The sequence below is a fragment of the Petaurus breviceps genome, unplaced genomic scaffold (genome assembly GCF_028583685.1).
Source record: "Petaurus breviceps papuanus isolate PSGF00001 unplaced genomic scaffold, PetGlider_PUasm1.0 90825, whole genome shotgun sequence".
In the NCBI taxonomy this organism is placed as follows: domain Eukaryota; kingdom Metazoa; phylum Chordata; class Mammalia; order Diprotodontia; family Petauridae; genus Petaurus; species Petaurus breviceps.
In genome coordinates, this window is record NW_027187353.1 from 544,732 (window position 1) to 562,234 (window position 17,503).

The following is a 17,503-nucleotide window of genomic DNA, read 5'->3' on the forward strand; positions in this document are numbered from 1 at the left end:
AAATGTGATTTTGAGAGTTAAGGGACAAAGAAAGGTGAAGGAAGAAAAATGGCCGCTATTTTTACTAAATTAGCAGATTGACAGACAAAACAAATTTAAAAATCTGAAGGAGGTATTTGAAATGTCGGTGTACATTTCTTGTATGAAAATGGCAAAGGGCGAGGAGGGAAGATGGGGGCAGGGAGGTGCACAGAGAATACATGAGTCCTTTTGTATATAAAGTCTACTTACAGCATAAAACAGAAGGGCACACAAAGGATCAGGAAAACCTACTGAGGAGCAGATGTCTTGGAGAGCTTTTTTATAACTACTTTGGATCCCAAGAAATTGCTCAGAGAAAAGGAAAATGCCTTGACATTTCCCTTTCTGCTTAGGTTCCGTGATGGTATGTTTAGCCACTGATCATCATTGGAGCTTGGGGTGTTGAGCCCACCATGGACCAGGGGCATCTGAGTGCATAGTTCCTCTAGGATTATTCACTTTGTTTCCTTAAGCATTGGAGAACCATAACACCTCACCATGTGTTACTTTAAGAAAATTGAAAAGACCAGTCCCAGATGTAGAGGAGTAGAAGTGTAGAACATAAATTGGTATATAAAATAAATAAAAAAATTTTTTTAAAATAAAATAAACTGGTAGAACATAACCTGCCCCCCCCCATGCCCAGCACATTATCTGGCACATAAGAGGTACTTAATAAATGCTTGTTGGTTGATTTATTAACAATGCAAAAGATAATTCCACTTTACTTTGGGATATATTTTTATGCCTGATCTTGAAATGTGGATATGCTTTGATGTTGATGGGGTTCATTTGAAAATAATGAAGAAACATTATTAAGACATGACTATAAATGGAACTGAAAGACTATCATCTTCATCCTAACCTTTCTCATTCAATGTTCACTCATTCAGCAAACATTTTAACATTTCCTGTGTGTAAAGCATCCCTGTACTCTAAGTGATGCACTGGAAAGAAGCAGTTCATTTAATCTATCTAATACAGGGAACTAGGCCTCTCCCACCACAATGAATACTTCTTTCCAAGTGTTTCCCTGCTGTGTGACATAATAAATGATGAGGTGAGCAAGGAGAGGTTTTCACACAACTAAGGCAGAAGTGGTTTTCCAGTAATATTAAGGGTGATAACAAAAACCATAGTAGCAGATTGTCTCGTATTTCCACCCTTTACTTTAACTGTTGATGTTCTATAGAGGACAAACAAAGAAGCAAAATAGTATGATTGCTGTCACTTAATTTGAAATGAAAGTTTGCTCTATAGATAAATCACATAGATGATGGAGTTCATTCAAGGGAGTTTTAAAGACTAAGACTTTGGAAATTACTCATTTGGGAATCTTAGTGTTTATTTCTAAACTAGTTAAAGGCTAAGGTAATTTATCCATTAGAAATAATTGAATCTCATATTAGTACCATTTATGTGCTCTAGTACTCAGAAAACTTAGCTGTAAAGTTGAGTGGGGTTTTTTTTAATCTTTGTATATCCCACAGTGAATTAAGCACTCAATAAGTATTTGTTTAATTGAGTTGCATTGACTTTTATTGTATAAGTGGTTAGTTTGATATTGAGTACAGTATGCTAAGTGCACTGTATAAGAAGGAATGTACAGAAAGATAGCTCCTACATTTTTGGAGAACCACGTGTATTTCAGGGATATTTTAGCAAGAGCCAGAAAAGGAAGGGCTTGATTTCACCAAGTCATTTTCACAGAAGGCTTGGAAAGTATGGAGATACAGGATAGATTCACTGTCACATGTTGAACAACGTGTGACAGTGTATGAGATGATGCCAGTGAGGAGTCAAAGATGACAGCAGGTTGCAAGCTGGGTCATTGAGAGTCTTGTGGTGCCTTGGACAGTGATAGGAAAGTTGGGGAAAGAGGATGGTCTAAGGAAAAAAGAAAATGAGTTTTCTTTTGGGCATGTTGAATTTGAGATGGCTTATGAAACATCTTGTTTGAGGTGTCCAAAAGGCAGTTGGTAATGAAGGGCTTCTGCTCAGAAGAGAGATAATAGCTGGATGTGTAGATCTGGGAGTCATTTATATATAAATTGTAACTGAATCCATGAGAGCTGATGAGTTCACCAAGTGAGATGACAAAGAGGAAAAAGAGAAGAGGACCAAGCCCAGAGCCTTGGGGGAAACCCATGTTAGTGGGTTTGACTTGGATGAAGAATCATCCAAGGGGACTGAGAAGATAGAACAAAGGCCCAGAGACCAGAGATGGAGGGTCACGGGGGCATACATCAGGTAAGCTTGTACAAGAGGCTGCTATGGTCAAATGTGTGTGGTGGAGTCACATGTAAAAAAACTGGAAAGAAAGGAATGAGGCAGGTTGTAAAAACCTTTAAATGCCAAACAAAGGCATTTGTTTATGCTTGCTTCTAGAAGTAAGAGGGAATCTTTGGAATCTATTGAGTAGGCCAGTAATGGGAGAGGAGGGGGAAATAGAGCAAGTGGGAGAAGAGGGTCACTTTGACAACTCTGTGGAGGGTGGATTGGAATGGTGAAAGATTTGAGGCAAAAGGATCAGAGGTCCTGAAGTAGGGTAATTAGTCTCAGAGTGCAAAGAAGAGGATGTATAAGAGAAATGTGCTAACCCTTGCAGCTCTAAAAGTCAGTGATTCTATGAATCTTGGAACAGTAGCAAGATGGTATCTAGATGGTTAAGGTTTGAGAACATGGCTTTCACACTATGATGGGAAGAATACCATCCAGAACTGGATAGAATGCCAGTGATGTAGAAAAATCGGATTTCTCATACATAAAAGTAATTTTTCAAAATTAAATTTAAAAATTCTTAGAGGAAAAGGAACTTGTCCTTTATAACATTTAGAACCTTTAGTAAAGTGGTAGATATACAGTAGGCATTAAATAGATGAATGTTGGATGAATGAATTAAAAGTCTGAGGACCCACATTGACAAAATCCTGGAATACTTGAAATTGAAGACATTTAAATTAGAGTTCCCTGGTTGTTAAAACATCTGGAAAGAAACAGTAATTTTTTTAGAAGATAATTTTTCTTTTCAGAGTTTTAGCAGTTTCTTCTCACATTGGGTGTGAAATATAATGTTATCCCCATAGCCAGAAGGAAAATAGAAGTGTATACCACCTTAATAACTCTCTTGTGAGTCAGAGACTTCCATAATTCTTTCCTATTCAATACTAGTTTTGTTTCATTGCTTAATTATACACTTTTATTCCATTTTGAAGTCTCATATTTCTTTCCCTCCCCTCTAAATATAATAAGTTTAAGGTTGAATATAGGCAGTGTGGCTTAGTGGAAAGATTATTGAATTCGCACTCAGGATGGGGTTCAAATACAAGCTCTCATAACTTCTTAGCTTTGTAACCCCTTTGGCAGTGTTGGGTGAAACCTATGGACTCCTCAAAAGAATGTTTTTAAATGTATAAAATGAAATATGTAGGATTACAAAGAAAACCAATTATATTGAAATACAGTTATAAAAATATTTTTAAGTTTACAGACCCCACCCCAATTTTAACAGTGCCTGCCTTAATATCTGTATCTTCCAGACATTCGGGATTTTATAATTTTTCTCAAAATCAGATTACTCAACTTTTTTTCTGACTTTGTGAAGGAAGCTTGTTTTAGACTAATTCTCTGCATTTTAGTGACAGAAAATCTCAAATGTCTTGACTGTTTTCCTTGTCTATTCTTTACAGTGGATAGAGCACTGGACCTGAGTCCAAATCCAGCCTCAAACACTTAATGGCTCTGTGACTCTAGGCAAGTCACTTGACTTCTAACTACCTCAGTTTCCTCCTTTGTAAAATGGTGATAGTTATAACACCTACCTCCCAGGGTTGTTATGTGGATCAAATGAGATATTTGTAAAACACTTAGCACAATGCCTAGCACTTAGTAGGTGTTTAATAAACATTCCTTCCATTTTCCCTTCCCAAACCTCTCCTGACCCAGGGTCTAGCAATCTGCCCACTGCACCATGTGAGTGTGAAATAGACTGCCATCTTACTGGTAGTATACCTCCTTTGCTTCAAGATCTTGGGGTGACTGGTTCAGGGATGCCTACACTATTAGAGAAGTTAAGCTAGATAACTTCAAAGATCTCATCCACACCCAAGCTTTATGTTCTTTGTATTTCATTTTCCCTCATAGCTTCTTTCTAAACTAGGAAAAGGGCCAGCAATAGTCCCATCAGATAACAAAGAAAACTTTGCACATAGAAAAGAAGGAACTTGGCAAAGATTAGTAAGTGGTAGAGACTGAGCTAGTTCTTCTAACTCTTTAAAAATGGGCTAAAAAATGATTCAGTTGGAGTTCTGATGTTCTGAGAGTTGAAATTACAACACATTTAGGCCTATAGAATTTAAAGCTGGAAAGGACCTTAGACCTCATCTGGTCCAACCTTATTTACAGATTAGGAAACTGAGGCCCAGAGAAGCTAAGTGACTTGCCCGAGGAACCATACATAGTAAGAAGTACCATAGCCAAGATTCAAGCTCATAACCTTTTATGTAATAAACCTAGTTTTCACTTAAGTTTCATGAAGCTGTGATTCCCTGTTGACAATAGTAAGTGCCCAATAAGTGATCACTTACTGGAATTGTGTAGTATCTAGGTTCTTCTCAGATTTGTTTGATGGACTTCTACCCTTTGTTTTTTAGATTAATTTATTTGTTTTTAGTTTTAAATATTCACTTCCATAAGATTTTGAGTTCTCAATTTTTGACCTCTCCCTTCCATTTCCCCTCCCCAAGACGACATGCATTCTGATATGGGCTATACATGTACAATCATATTAAACATATTTCCACATTAGACATATTGTGACAAGAATCCGAACAAAAGGGAAAAACCATGAGAAAGAAAAAACAAACAGCAAAAAAAGAAAATGTTATGCTTTGATCTGCATTCAAACTCCATAGTTCTTTCTTTGCATGTGGTTAGCATTTTCTATAATGAGTCCCTTGTAATTGTCTTATATCACTGCATTGCTGAGAAAAGTTAAGTCTATCAGAGTTGGTCATCACACAGTGTTGTTACTGTGTACAATGTTCTCCTGGTTCTGCTTACTTCATTCAGCATCATTTCATGTAAGTCTTTCCAGGCTCTTCTGAAATCTATTCATCATTTCTTATAGCACAATAATATTGTATTCCCTTACCTTCATATAGCACAACCTATTCAGCTATTCCCCAGTTGATGGGAATCCCCTCAATTTCTAATTCTTGGCCACCACAAAAAGAGCTGCTATAAATATTTTTGTATATGTGGGTACTTTTCCCTTTTTTATGATCTCTTTAGAATATAGATCTAGTAGTGCTATTTCTGGATCAAAGGGCAAGCCCAGTTTGGGCCCTTTGGGGGTTCCAAATTGCCCTCCAGAATGGTTGGATCAATTCACAGCACAAACAAATGCATTCGTGTTCCAATTTACCCACATCTTCTCCAACATTTATTGTTTTCCTGTGTGAGGTGGTACCTCAGTGTTGTTTTAATTTGCATTTCTCTAATCAAGAATAATTTAGAGCATTTCATAAGCCTGTAGATAGCTTTTATTTCTTCATCTGAAAACTGCCAGATGAACAAAATTGTTCATATCCTTTAACCATTTATCAATTGGGGAATGACTTGTATTCTTATAAATTTGACTCAGTTCTCTATATATTTTAGCAATGAGGATTCTATCAGAGACACTAGCTGTAAAAAGTGTTTACTGTCTTTCCACTTCCCTTCTAATCTTAATTGCACTGACTTTGTTTGTACAAACCCTTTTTAATTTAATGTAATCAAAATTATCCATTTTTCTTTCATAATGTTCTCTATCTCGTCTGGTCATAAATTCTTCCCTTCTCCATAGATGTGACAGGTAAACTATTCCTTGCTCTCCTAATTTGCTAATACTCACACCTTGAATTCTACCTTTTTTCAAGGAACCAGAAAAATGTGTATTTGATGGATCAACCTCAAGATAGACAGTTTTTAAAATAAAATTTGAAGTTATTAAAAATTCAATTCAAGACCAGGAAAAATCATTGAGTGAAGTTCTTCAGAGGCTTATGCCAACCCTAATTCTAGTACATTTATTGATTTCTTGGAGGCGGGAGTAAGGAAGGCATCAGGCAAAGCTGAAATGTCCTAAAAGGCAAAATTGTGATTTTATTTCTAAAGTGGGGGCAGAGCAAGAGGAGATGGGAACTTGTGGAAATGTACATTTTAAAAAAACATGACATTCTAGAAACAATTGGAAACCTGGTTATGCCAGAAGGAAGAGATACTTTTCAGGACATGCATTCTGGGAACTGTGTAGTCATCCCAAAAAAGGGTTTGAGTTTTCAGAAGCCTAAGCCGATAGGGTTGGAATGAGGAGTATATACATTTTTATAGGGATATGGGAGTAAGGCAACAGTAGCCATTCCCTAATGAATAAATTAGCCAAGAGAATATGAGCATACAGTTCTCAAAAGAAAAATTACAAACTATAACCAAAAGATTGCTTCAAATCATAATTAATAGAAAAAAAAACTCTGAGGTTTCATCTTATTCCCATCTAGTTGACAGAGATGGAAACAGGCAGTCATAATTGGAGGGGCTAGAAAGATAACCACACTAATAGACTATTGGTACAGTTGTGAATCGGTGTAACCATTCAGGAAAGAACTTTGGAATTCTGCTTTAAAAATGACTACAATATTCATAATCTTTGATCCACAAATCTAGCTAGGTGTATACCCCCAAAAAGGTTACCATGTACACTATAATATTTATAGCTAAACTTTCTGCAGGATCAAAAACTTTTAACAAAATATGTACACTTTTAGCTAGGGAATGATTAAATAAATCATGGTAAAGGAATATAATGGATTCTTACTGCGCTGTAAGAAATGATGAGTATTAACAATTCAGGGAAGTCTGTAGTTACATCAAGAGACATTTATAAAGCATCAACCGTATGTTAGGCACTGAGGAAGACTGATGAACTGATGAATAGTGTAGAAAACAGCAATAGGAAAATGATACACATAATAACTACAACAGGATAGATGGCAGAACACACACAGAAAGGAAACTTGGAATGATCAAGTTTGGCCCTGGAGAAAAGTTGACAAAATTTATATTCCTGCCTTTTCTGCAGAGTCCCCTGACTATGGGTGTAGATTCTTGAATATATTGCAACAAAATATATCTCAACAACAACCTATATTAATTGATTTTGCTAAACTGCTTTTTTTCTTTTTTTTTTTTACTTTGTTACAAGGGATGTCTCTCTAGGTAGAAAATGAGGGAGAGATGGCTTCAGAAATAAAAGTGATATAAAAGCAAAACATCTAAATAAATTTTTTTTGCCATTTTCAACTTATTTTTAGTTTTCTTTTTTAAATTTAAATCAAATGCTTTATTAACTTCTAGTTTACATCATTCATTTCTGCAAGATTTTGAGTTACAAAATTTCTCCCAGTTTTTCTCCTACCTACCACCCCAAAATATCCCCTCCTCCAATCTGCTCTCTCATATATCTTCTCCCATACCCCCCTCCGACTTTTCAGTAAGGCATGGTGAATCTCTGTGCCCCGGTGCCTGTGATTTGATTTTAAAACTTTGAATTCCAGATTCATTCCCTTCCTCCTTTGTCACCCACACTTACTGGGAAGATAAGCAATTCAGTATAGGTTGTACATGTGTAGCTATGCAAAACATTTCCATAATGGATATATTGTGAAAGACTATATTTCCCTCCCTCCTATCTCACCTCCCACTTGTTCTATTCTCTACTTTGATCCTGTCCCTTTTCAAAAGTGGGTGCTTCCAACTTTCCTCCCCCATAGCCTGCCCTCCCTTCCATCATCCCCCCTCTCATTCCCTTCCCCCCTACTCTCCTGTAGGGTGAGATACCCTATTTAGTGTGTATGTCTTTCCCTCCCTAAGCCAAATTCAATGAGAATAAGGTTGACCTATTCCCTTTTGCCTTCCTGTTCTTCCTCTCCATTGTAACCATTTTCCAAGCCTCTTCTATATGAGAGTTTACCCCATTCTGTCTCTCCCCATCTCCTCTCATTATATTCCTCTCTCACCTCTTAATTTGACCTTTTTAAGTATCATCCCTTCCTATTCAATTGGTCCTGTGCCCTCTATCTGTGTATACATGTACACATATATACACACATTCACATATGTATTCATACACCCACATACCCTCCTATATGGACACACACACACACACACACACATATACACATTTCTATTCCCTTCAACTATTCTCAACTATTCTCATACTGAGTAAAGTTTCATAGGTTACAATTATTGTTTTTCCCTGTAGGGATGTAAATAGTTCAACTTTGATAATTTCCTTATGATTTCTTTTCCCTGTTTACCTTCTCATGATTCTCTTGCTTCTTGTATCTGAATGTCAAATTTTCTATTCAACTCTGATTTTTTCATCAAGAATGCTTGAAAGTCCTCTATTCCACTGAATGACCATAATTTCCCCTGAAACATGATACTCAGTTTTGCTGGGTAGGTGATTCTTGGTTTTAATCCCAGCTCCTTTGACCTCTGTAATATCATATTCCAAGCCCTAAAATCCCTCGGTGTAGAAGCTGCCAGATCCTGAGTTATCCTGATTGTTTTTCCACAGTATTCAACTTGTTTCTTCCTGGCTACTTGTAATATTTTCTCCTTGATCTGGGAATTCCGGAACCTGGCTATAATATTCCTAGAGGTTTTCTTTTTTGGGATCTTTTTCGGGAGGTGATCAGTGGATTCTTTCAACCTCTATTTTGCCCTCTGGTTCTAAAACATCAGGGCAATTTTCCTTGAGAATTTCTTGAAGGATGATTTCTAGGATCTTTTTTTTGATCATGGCTTTCAGGTAATCCAATAATTTTTAAATTATCTCTCCTGGATCTCTTTTCCAGGTCAGTGGTTTTCCCAGTGAGATATTTCACATTGCCTTCTATTTTTTCATTTATTTGGATCTGTTTAATAGTATCTTGATTTCTCATAAAGTCACTAGCTTCCATTTGCTCCAATCTAATTCTGAAGGAATGATTCTCTTCAGTGAGCTTTTGAGATTCTTTTTCCATCTGGCAAATTTGACTTTTTAAGGCATTCTTCTCCTCATTGCCTTTTTGAGCCTCTTTTGCTATTTGAGTTAGTCTATTTTTTAAGGTGTTATTTTCTTCAGTCAGGTTGTTGACTCTCATTTCATAATTTTCTTACATCGTTCTCATTTCTCTTCCCAGTTTTTCCTCCAGTTCTCTTATTTGGTTTTCAAAATCCTTCTTAAGGTCCTCTATGGCCTGTAACTAGCTCATATTTTTCTTGGAAACTTTTGGTGCAGGAATTCTGACTTCACTGTCTTCCTCCTGTTCCATGCTTTTATACTTTTTGTTGCCAAAATAGGAATGTAAAGTTGGGTTGCTCTGTTTATTTTGTTTCCTTTGCCTGCTCATGTCGCCACTCAATCACTTGACCCCTGGGCTTTTTTGCTACAATAGGACTCTGCCACCAGACAAGGGAGCTTTGTACCAAATGCTGGGGTTTTCTCAGCTGCTGAAGGTATTAGTTGGGTGCTCTCTCTGAAGCCTCCACACTGTCTTGCAAGTTGGTCACACACCCTAGGACCTCCACCCTAGACCACAATCCAGATCCAAGCAAGTTAAAGCAAGAGCAGTTAGCCCTCAGAATGGTCGCTTGGTCCCCCTACAGTCTGCAGGCCAGGAGCTGAAGCTGCCATGTGGCAGCGACTGCACGGCTGCCATGGCTTCCCGCTTCAGGGGTGGAGGCCGAGGGCACTCCCAACTACTAGATCCCAAAGTCCAAAAAAAAAAATTTTTTTTTTGACCTCTCACTGTGTCCTTAGCATCTGTGTGTTGATAATTCTGGAAACCGCCACAGCTGCTGGTGATCTAAAATCCCTCCAGTCGGTGGCTGGTCAGGCCCACCCTGGGGCTAAAACCTCAGGCTCCAGGGGGCCAGGGCCAGGGTCAGGGTCAGCTCCCAGAACTCTGGGCTGGCCACTTGCTGCTGCCCTGCCAGGCTGTCCTCAGTGGGAGGTTAGCTTCTCTGTGTCATTTTGTGGGTTCTGTAGCTCCAAAGTTTCCTCAGAGTTGCCTTTTATATGAATTAGAGGAGGTAAGAGCCAGAGCCCCATGGAAGTCCTGTTTCTAGTCTGCCATCTTGACTCAGCCCCCAATAAAAATTTTTAAAGAAAATAAACATCCTTTAATAGGTTTTTTTTTTTTAAGTTGCCTTAGGGGGTGGCTAGGTGCTACAGTGAATAGAGCACTGGCCTGGAGTCAGGAGGACCTGAGTTCAAATCTGGCCTCAGACACTTAACACTTACTAGCCATGTGACCTTGGGCAAGTCACTTAACCCCCAAGTGCCCTACCTTCCCCCCTCCAAAAAGCAAAAAAAAGAAAAAGTTGCCTTGCCTCATAGAATGGTTTTGAGGTTTGTTTATTTTTTTTAAGATAAATTGGATGATTCAAAAAACAACAGAAATGACAGTCTTGTTTTTGTAACTTTTATGGGAAAAAAGTTAAAACAACCAGACATGTTGAGTTAACAGAAAAGACAAAAGGGAGACATAACCTTCTTCAAGTCTATAATTGCATGCTATAAAGAAGAACTGAGCCCAATCATCCCCATCAATCAGTAAGAATTGAATGAAAAATAAAAGGTTTAAACTGCAATGGGAACAATTTAAGGAAAACTTTTTAAGTTATTAAAGCATCTAGACTAATAAAGTACTAAGGGAAATTGTAGCATCTCCTATGCTGGCAATATTCAAGGTGAAATCTTTGCCACCCCTCACTATGGGGTTTCTAAATAGAATTAAGTTGGTGTTGCTCTGATACAAAAGAACTTTGAGTATTGGACCTATTCTCCTTCCAGCCTGAATGCTGATGGAAAGGCAGACAGAGCCCCCCCCCCTCCCAAAAAAAAAGCCATTTAATCATATGTCTGTTGACAGTTATCATTGGTATCAGAAGACTCCTGGCAAAGCAGATTCCTTTTACCCTAATTTTCTAAGGTCTTCCTTGGGAAAGTGAAACTATGGAAAGTGACTCAATTATCAAAACAGATGAGAGTTAACTCTTGCTTTAACATAAAGTCAAAGATTCAGAAGACATTGTCAACAGAAGTCTTTTGGAATTTGGCTGCTATGAGACATGCTGATCAGTAACAAATGGTGCAGTCTTGTAAATCAGAAAGACCTAAGTTTTAATCCTGGCTCAGACATTGCATAGCTGTGTGACCAGAATTAGAACTCTATTGTCCTCAGTCCTAATTTTCTGTGATAGGTCCCCTTACATTCCAGATAATGTCATAATTCCACTGCAACAACTAATAATTCAGCAAACCCATTTTTCAGTGTTACCACAGTGCCTAGGCACTGAGAATTCAGAGACAGAACTAATCTAGGCAAGCTTGCTTTCTTGCTGTTCCTCATGTGGGATACTCCATCTCCCATTGCTCCATCTTGTTACAGGCTATTTCCCATGCCTGGAATACATTGTTTCCCTACCTTTTCCTACTTCCTTGAAAACTCTACTGAAGCTCTGCCTTCTATGTGAAGCCTTTCCTGATTCCCATTAGTACTAGTGCCTTCATTACTTCCCTAAATTCCATTGTTGGTACTTATCTTGTATTTGTTTTGTAGAAGTATGTTACTATGTTACTCATAGAAACTAGCTTCCTAATTGTGCTTTCTTTACCCTACATCTGTTCACAAGTCTTCCCAGGTTTCTCTGAGTTCTCTATATTTGTCATTCCTTATAGCACAGTAATGTTCCATTTCATTCATGTGCCACAATTTGTTTAGCCATCCCACCTAACTTGCAAAGTGAATAGAGCTCTGGACTTAAAATCAGAAAGACCCGAGTTTTAATCCTGGCTCAGACATTGCATAGCTGTGTGATCCTAGGCAATTCACTTTATTTTTCTTGATTTCAGGGATAATAATAGCACCTGTTTCACAGCTACTTTTGCTGTGAAAATTTATTGTTGCGAGAATCAACCAAAATAATGTATATAAAGAGCTTTGCAAATCCTCAGAGCATTACATAAATGTTACCTCTTATTTCCTTTCATTTCTTTGCTACCACAAAATGTATTATTATAAATATTTTTGTATACATATGAGCATTCCTTCTATCATTGATATCTTGGGAGTATGTACCTAATAATAGAGTTATCACTGGGTCAGAGAAAATGGACAATTTAATAATGACTCTTAGTATATTTCCAAATTGTTTTCCAGAGCAGTTGAACCAATTTGTAGCTCTACCAATAGTGTGTTAGTGTACCTACATTTGCTTATTCCCTCTAACATGTACTATTCATTTTTTTGTGATCGTTCTCAATCTGCTGGAAAGTAGTACCATAAGCGTTGTTTTAATTTATATTTCTCTCATTAGTAATTTCATATGGTTGTTGATAGTTTACATTTCTTCTTCTTATACCTACCTATTCATACTGTTTAACCACATATCTACTGAGAAGTAGCTCTTGATCCATATCCATATGTGTGTGTGTGTATGTGTATGTATCAATTTTCTATATATCTTGGATATCAATCAGTCAACAAGTTTTTATGAAGCACTTACTATATACCAGACACTGGAGTAAACAATATCAAACCCTAATCAGAAATATTAGGTACAAAGATTTTTTTCCCAGTAAATGGTTATTTAATTTTATTAAACATTTATTTTTAAATAAAAATATTTATTATTTTGGTATAGGGTGTAAGCAAAGAATGACATATTCTTATAAATTTAATCAGTTCTCTATATATTTGAGAAAAGAGATCTTACTGGTTGTAAAAATTCTTTCCCAGTCTTCTGCTTCCCTCCTAATCTTGCATTGTCTTTGTTTGTACAAAAACTTTTCAATTTAATGTAATCAAAATTATTCATTTTGCATTCCATAATGTTTTCTAACTCTTGTTTGGTCATGAATTCTTCCATTCTCCACAAAAATGACAGGTAAACTATTTCTTGCTCTCCCAGATTGCTTATAGTATCAGTCTTTATATCTAAATCATGTACCCATTTTGACCTTATTTTGATATACTGTGTAAGATGTTGGTCTATGCCTAATTTCTACCATACTATTTTCTAATTTTCCCAGCAGTTTTTGTCAAATAATGAATTCTTCTCCCAGAAGCTGGAGTTTTGGGATTTATCAAATGTAGATTACTATAGTCATTGACTATAGTGTCTTGTGTATCTAATGCGTTCCTCTGATCCACCACTCTATTTCTCAGTCAATGCCAAGTAGTTTTGATGATTGCTGCTTTATAATACATCTTAATATCTGGTATGGCTAGGCCACCTTCCCTAGCATTTCATTAATTCCCTTGATATTCTGAACCTTTTCTTCTTCCAAATAAATTTTATTATTTTTTCTAGTTCTATAAAATAATTTTTGGTAGTTTGATTGGTATGGCACTGATTAAGTAAATTAATTTAAATAGAATTGTTGTTTTTATTATATTAACTCAGCCTACGCATGAGCAACTGATGTTTTTCCAGTTATTTAGATCCAACTTTAGTTGTGTGAAAACTGTTTTGTAATTGTGTTCATGTAGTTCCTTGGTTTGTTTTGGCAGGTAGACTCCCAAATATTTTATAATGTCTACAGTAACTTTAAATGGAATTTCTCTTTCTATCTCTTGCTGTTGGGCTTTGTTAGTAATATATAGAAATGCTGAGGGTTTATGTGCGTTTATTTTATATCCTGCAACTTTGCTAAAGTTGTTTATTATTTCAGGTAGTTTTTTTTTACTTGATTCTCTAGGATTCTCTAAGTATATCATCATATCATCTGCAAAGAGTGATAGTTTTGTTTCTTTGCCTATTCCAATTCCTTCAGTTTCTAACGTTTCTAGTACCATATTGAATAACAGTGGTGATAACAGACATCCTTGTTTCACCCCCAATCTTATTGAAAATGGTTCTAGCTTATCCCCATTACATATAATGTTTACTGGTAGTCATATGACTTTTATGAAAAAATTAACCAAAATATTAATAACTTTAGTAAAGAAGCAAGATATAAAAAATCCACACATTACCAGTCTTTCTATATATTAATAATAGAACCTAAAAGGGGAAGTAGAAAAAGAAATTCTATTTAGAATAGCTACAGAATGTATAAAATATCTGAGAGTCAAAGTACTGAGAGATATATGGTCTGTTATGTTTGTTTATAACTTTCCCAATTTTGAACTATCCCTGTATTTCTGAGAAATTCAACCCAGTCATAGGGAATAATCTTTTGAATATATTTTGTTTGTAGTCTCTTTGCTATTATTTTACTCAATATTTTTGCATCAGTATTATTATTGGTCTGTCCTTCTTTCTTTCTTTGCTTTCTCTAATCTGTTATCTCTCATTAGCTATAATCTATTATTATCTGATCTATTTGAAGATGCAGATGCCCCGGGACCTACACCAGCCCTGAAGCAACTTTCTGGGAAGGGAAACAAAATAGGGTAGCTTAATGTACTAAAAAGTTACTAGTCTTGAAAGTGTAATAATTACTTAATTTTATATGTAGCATGTATAGTCTGGTTCTCTCTCTCAAAGCAAGGTGGGCTACATCTGTACATTCAGTGTTGCAGGGTTTTTAATCTCTTGCCATTTGCTTGAATCTACACTGGCTGTGTCTGCCCTCTCTGCTTCTTCCCCCCTTATTAGGGTGCCAGTGACTAACACTCCAGTTCCATTTAACCACTTCACATCAGTTAGCTTTTACAAAGGGCATTTGTTTCAAAGACATAGCCAGAGCAAACATACACTATTTCTCCCAATAGCTCCAGGTTATATTCTCTCCCCTATACCAAGTGGGGCAGAGGCTCAGCTTAGGTCAGTTCATACTTAATATTGATCTACCAGGTTCATCTCCAAAGGCAGCATCTCTGCCAGATAAATCCTTTCACTTTCCACTGGGTGGGGAACCCAAAGATCAGATTACTGCTGCTCCCCTGGGTATAAATTCTGTGCTGGCTGAGAAATCTAGCCTGGAGTCAGACTCCTAGATTCCTATGACTCACTCTCCCAGCCTTTAAAAACTCCCAAGGTTATCTGAGACCCCCTCTAGCTTCCCCCTGCCCTGTCCTTTCACTATGCTCCAGGAGTAAAAGAGTCACTGAGAACCCTTAGAAATGAACAAGGCCATGAGACCCAAACTGAAGCTCACAGTCCTTTTTGAATGCTTTCCCAACCAATCACAGTGTTTCCTCTTCAACACATGGTTAGTCACCTGGAACCAGTTACAAAATGTCTGTGTATGCTCCACAATCTGTCTCTCCATACACTTCACCCAGAAGAAACTCTCTGGCATCTTCCACACAGAAAAAAAAAAAATCTTCTCCCTAGCATCCTCCTCATGGATATACCAAATGAGGCTCTCTGAACATGTGTCAGACCCCCATTACATATATAAAAACTGCAAAGTTCTTTCTACATAAGTCTGAATAAAATAAGAACACCTAGATTCATAAAAGGAGAATCTGTTAGGTTGCTGGGCTTGATTTCAATTACTGGGAAAATTCTAAAATGTATTCTTAAAGGGCAAATTTTTTTATTTTCTTCTTTAATAGTGAAAACTTTTCTGTCTCTTCCATTTTACTTTTCAATTAATAAGCACTCATTTTTTCCCCTCCCACCAAAAGGAAAAAAGAAAACCTTTGTAACAAATATGTAGTCAAAGAAAACCAACTCCCACGTTACCCATGTCCAAAAAAATGTACGTCTCATTCTGCATCTTGAATCTATCTCCTCTCTCTCAGGAAGTGGGTATCACAGTTGACCATCATCAGTCTTTGGACTATTCCAAAAATATTTCATGACATTCCTCACAAAACATAAGCTAAACAAGTGCATTTCCTGAATTATTTTCCCCTCCCAATTAGATATCATTTATCCCAGGAAGTTTGTTATAATAGCAAGAACACTAGATCATGAGCCTGGATGTTCCTTTCTCACAGACTGGTTGTGTGACTTTGCACAAATCACTTTAACTCTCTGTGCCTCATTTTCCTCCTATGTTAAATGAAAGTGCTGGTTTAAATTATGTCAATAGAAGATTTTTTCCAGATCTAACATACGATTCTAAGAGAAACTACATATTCCTTGTTCTCTCTCACACTCTCCTTATCAGTTATTTTCATATATAGGATGTTGGACCACCCAGTAGCATCATGACAGATCAGGATACTTTTATAAAGCCAGGAGAATTTTTAGGCTGAACTGACCTGGCAGAGAATGGTCCTTGAGCCCCTTACAATACATCTTCCTTTGCCATAGGTTGTGGGAGAAATTCCTTTATAATAATGCTCTTTGAAATATTTCAGTAGCTGAATTTCCAATAATGGATTACATGGAAGCCACTGTAGCAGCAAGCACCCCAGCATCCCCAGGGTGTCTGCCAACACAGGTTCTTAGATCTGCTTTGATAAAGGAAAGCAACTCAAAATGGGTTAACAAGCTTACTTTAATCAGTCAAATATGTATTGTTTACCTAGTTCAGGGGAAAAAGGTCAGCACCCCGAACTTCAGAATATACAGAATTATCAAGACAGAGAAACAGTCCAAACTGTCCAACCATTACATCCATACCAAATCAACATCTGGGTTTTTCAAAGCCGGGGGGGCTCTCAACAACGGCTTTCCAGAGTCTCATCTGATCAAATCACAGAGCACTTCTCAAAGTGAGCCCCAAAACAAAGCCTTACATCAGGGCTTATATAGCCTTCTCCTGGCTCAGAGAATGTAACAAACTTATTGACTCACTGGCCAATCAAGAAGTATCTACTGAAAAACAAGCCTCCCACCCCAGGCTAGGTGCACTTTAGCCTAGGGGCAGGGAAGATCTTTAAATTTACATTCCCATTACAGCCACTATATGCAAAAGATGATTCTAGAATAAGTGAGTTAAAGAGTGTGTGTGTGTGTGTGTTTTCCTTTCCTATATTTGTTTCCTATCAATCTACTCCCTTGATTTATATGACAATCAATACACTTTTTGGCAGCATGTACCATTAAGAATCTGTGGAATTTTGGGGAAAGTCTCTACAACACCTTAGGCCTAATGAAGACTATGCCAGTTAATGAGATCACCAATTTGCATTTCTGCTTGTTTTTACTTTTCCATAATTTGGCCTAATTACTTCTATTAGGTCTCATCCTCTCTTTCTTGGAGAAAACAAGAGTTTATTTTTTTTTCCATCTCCACAAGTTCCAATTTCTTTTATTTTTATTTTCTTAATTTTTTGGTCTTGGGCCAGCTAGGTGGCGCAGTGAATAAGAGCACTGGCCCTGGAGTCGGGAGGACCTGGGATCGATCAGTTCTGGCCTCAGATACTTAACACCCACACAAAAATAACTGGCTGTGTAACCTTGGGCAAGTTACTTAACACCAATTGCTTAAAAAAAATTTTTTTTTTGGTCTTTATTAATTTGTTTGTTTACTTTTAGTTTA

The 17,503-nt window shown here is 37.0% G+C and overlaps 1 protein-coding gene across 2 annotated transcripts in view; it reads left to right on the forward strand.

The window, feature by feature from the left end:
* MICU1 (mitochondrial calcium uptake 1) overlaps positions 1 to 17,503 on the forward strand; it is a 271,908-nt gene that overhangs the window by 171,138 nt on the left and 83,267 nt on the right. The gene's annotated exons all lie outside the window — the stretch shown is intronic.